The sequence below is a fragment of the Photinus pyralis genome, unplaced genomic scaffold (assembly GCF_008802855.1).
Source record: "Photinus pyralis isolate 1611_PpyrPB1 unplaced genomic scaffold, Ppyr1.3 Ppyr1.4_LG2, whole genome shotgun sequence".
Lineage (NCBI taxonomy): Eukaryota > Metazoa > Arthropoda > Insecta > Coleoptera > Lampyridae > Photinus > Photinus pyralis.
Window position 1 is genome coordinate 30,846,262 of NW_022170403.1, and position 3,833 is coordinate 30,850,094.

Here is a 3,833-nt window from a genome sequence, read left to right on the forward strand (position 1 = left end):
TGCAGGTATGATGCTGTAATGTTCCAAATACTTTGTAATTTGTGCAGCAAGTATTTTTTCAAAGATTTTCGCAAATGGCGACAGTAAAGATATAGGCCGTAGGTCGTTGTAAGTTGTGGGATTTGCGACTTTAGCTAGAGGTAAGATATCAGCGATCTTCCAAATTTGTGGAAAAATGCCATCACGTAAGCAATTATTAAACAACTTTAGAACCGAATCCAAACAGTGCGGAATGATTAGAATTATCATGGTTATGTTGAGATTATCTGGCCCAAAGGCTTTCGACGAAATGTTTTTTAACGCGCTATATATATCTTGCTCGGTAATCGAATTAAAAGTGAAAGATGCATTTTTACACCTCACCGTGCTATTGAAAAACTGAATCAAATTCAAATCGATTGTTGAATCACCAGCAATATTTAAAAAGTACTCATTCATGGTCGCGGGGTCTTGTAAAGATGCAGGTATCTCGTTTGTAGCACTCTTCTTTGTACGTACACCCAACTGTTGCAAGTGATACCACACTTTTCTCGAATTACTTTTGTTGGAATTCAACATGTATTGCACAAATGCCTTCTTTTCACGAGTTATCGCTGACTTAACATAATTTCTTATCTCGCAGTAATATTGCCGACTTGCTTCAGTTCTTTTCTTTAAAAAAATCCTGTGTGCCTTGTTTCTTAATCGAATCATTTCAATAATGTTATGGGTGATGTAGGGCTTATAATTTTTCCTTGGCGTAATTTTGATAAAAGGAGCGTGTAGATCGAACAACTCAAGAATAAAATCATTAAGCATTTTAGCACCTTTATTGAGGTCCTCGCACTGATCAATCAGTTGCCAGTTAATGCGTTCAGCATCAAGAACAAAAGAGTCAATATCAATCTTCTTAAAATTTCTGAAGGTGAAGTTGTGTGATTGTTTTACCTTGGAAGAAACACCAATGTTACAAAAAGTTAGCAAATGGTCTGTATTGTTAAGTAAATCGAATGTTCCACTTGAATTTATAGTAAAACTATTAGTTACACAAATAACATCAAGCAATGAAGCAGTTTTAGGAGTAATTCTTGTCGGTTCATTGATTAATTGCACTAAATCGAAATTGGAAAACAGTGACAATAGTCTTTTACTTTCACTAGCATGTTTGCACAACAGATTAACATTTAGATCCCCCATTAAGATTATCAATTGTGATCTAAGATAGATCTGTTCGATAATAAGTGTTAGATCGTTAAAAAATTGAATATTTGCACTCGGCTGTACGTAAATGACTCCAATGACCACTTTCAATTTATTAATTGTAACCATCAACCATAAATGATCAATCGATTCATAATTGTCGTCAAATGGAATTACTTGAAAGGTATAAGACGACTTTAAATAAATAGCAACCCCTCCACCAAAAGTTAAGCGATCCGATCTGACTAAATTGTAATTGTTTATATTTAAATATTTATCAACGTAACTTGCGTCAAGAAAAGTTTCAGAAACACCAATAATATCCGAATCATTGTCTATTATATAATCCTTTAAACTTAAAAAATTCTTCCTGATTGATCTTATGTTAACATGGCCTATTTTTAATTCACGTTTTTTGAAACGGCAATGGTAGGTGTTCCATAAACGTATTTTATGAACAAATTACGCTCACCCTTCATTTTCCTTTGCTCAAGTTCGGCGCGCACTCTTCTAAAATGTTCCTGCTGGACTTTCGTATTGTCTGTAGAAATTGCGATATTTGAATGCGTGGTTTTTAAATTCCTCTTATTCCTCAACACGACAAGCACATCGTCCTTTTTATGCAATACAACCTTGACAGGTGGAGGTCTGTTACGACCGGATTTTCCCAACCTGATGATACCGATGTCATCCGTACATATACTGGGAGCAACTACCTTAAGTATCTCTTTAACCTGTGGACTATCATTAGATGATTCCTCAAGCCCATAAATAATGATATTATTTTCACGCCTTTTCCTATCATTAATTTCGTTGACTACATCATCAATAAGGAGAGATTTTTCTTCTTTGGCCTGCTTCAGGTGGTGCAATCCCGCTTGTAGATCCGAAATAGTTTTTAGTAAGTCGGACATCTGCGCTTTTTCAGAGATGCATTTGTTGCAATGAAAAGCTGGGCGCTGCTTTGAACTGGTTAACAACAGCTGAATATCAGAGCGGGAAAGCCCTGAACATTGCGAGTGATATAACAGACAGCATTTGTCACAAATGCAGACTTCGTCCTTATCGAAATTGATACACAAATCACATGTCACGCAATTTTTGAAAAGAGGCATGGTATCTAGTAGGTATACTATTTTAAATTTTTAATGTATTTGAGTGACAAGTATTGAATACTTTTGATAGTATTAGAATACTTTTGAAAGTATTCGAATACATTGTAAAGTATTTGAATACTTATTTTTTTAAGTATTTGAATACTTTTCAATGTATCTGTATCTAGTATTCGCTTGTGCTGGACGTAAAAGTATTTAGTATTCAAATACCTTTGATTTGTGTAAAGTATTTACTATTTAGTATTCAAATACTATTTGAGTATTCTGCCCAGCTCTGACTAACATCAATGCGGAGAAATTAGAATTGTAATCCTCGCATTGCCGCACGTCCTCCCTTATATTGAATCCATCAAATCAGTAAGGGAACGCTTATATGTATAGTTTCCCAGTCATGACACACACACAGTGTACAACTACTATTTAAAAATTGAGCTTTACTTTCACATCTCCCGATTACTCTCAGAAATTATAATGAAATGTATGTAAATTAAATCTGACACCGTTCACTAGAACACAACTGTAATTATAGCGTATACTCTCGCTTATTACACCCCCAGTGTCTTTGCTGTATAAGTACTCGTTTTCACTTAACATTGTGGACAAAATGTATATTGTTAACTACTAAATGGAACTAAAATTGTAAAACCTCTCATCTGGAAAAAAAAGATAATTTAGATAGTCGCACAAAAACTATTCGAAAATCGTAAAAGAAACTCATATACCTACAAATGTCTATTTTCCCTAAGGACTTGTCCAACGACCGGACCTATCATCTCTTAAATCAACGGCAAAGCTGGAAACACATAAATATGACTTTCGATTAAGTTTATTGTATGTCATATACAGGATGTTTCTGAACTACAAAAGTTTACATTTGTAATCCCTAATAACTTATTCATCGTTTTTATGAACACCCTAAGATTCAGTTCTTCTGTCTACTTCTTTTTTGCAAATTTCATTTCCTGAAGGGACTTGTAAAAAAAAGAACGCGCCAGTCTTGTCAATCATTGAATGATTATAAGTACAAAGTAGTGTTGCGTTTCTATTAAAAATTACATATAACCACCACGAAACGGAGATATCTAGTGGGTTGAGTTGAAAATGTTCTTTAAATTGTGTGGCCTAGATTTTATAATGGAAGGTTGAAAGCGATTTCATGAAAGAACCCTTCCCTAAGATGTTAGATGAATTCCCTTTCGTATAATTATCTCATTTATAAGGGAAAAGAGATGCCGAGTTCGAATATTCCTTTGCGTTTTAGGAATTCTCGTGGAGTAGATATTTCGAAGGCCTTTCGAGAATGCATTTCGATCGCACGAATTTTCTAAATACAAATCGAGAATTGAAATCGATCGTCCGGGATTAATTTTGCACATGCTAGACGGTGGAGGCGATGGAGGTTCAATGCAAAAATGTTTGCGATATTGGATATAGCATCGTTTACGACTGATGGTCATCCTTTAAACAAGGGTTTCCGTTTTTATTGTGTGCAGGGAGGTTTGCGAATATACGCGTGCGTATATGGGGCGGTGTCGTTAC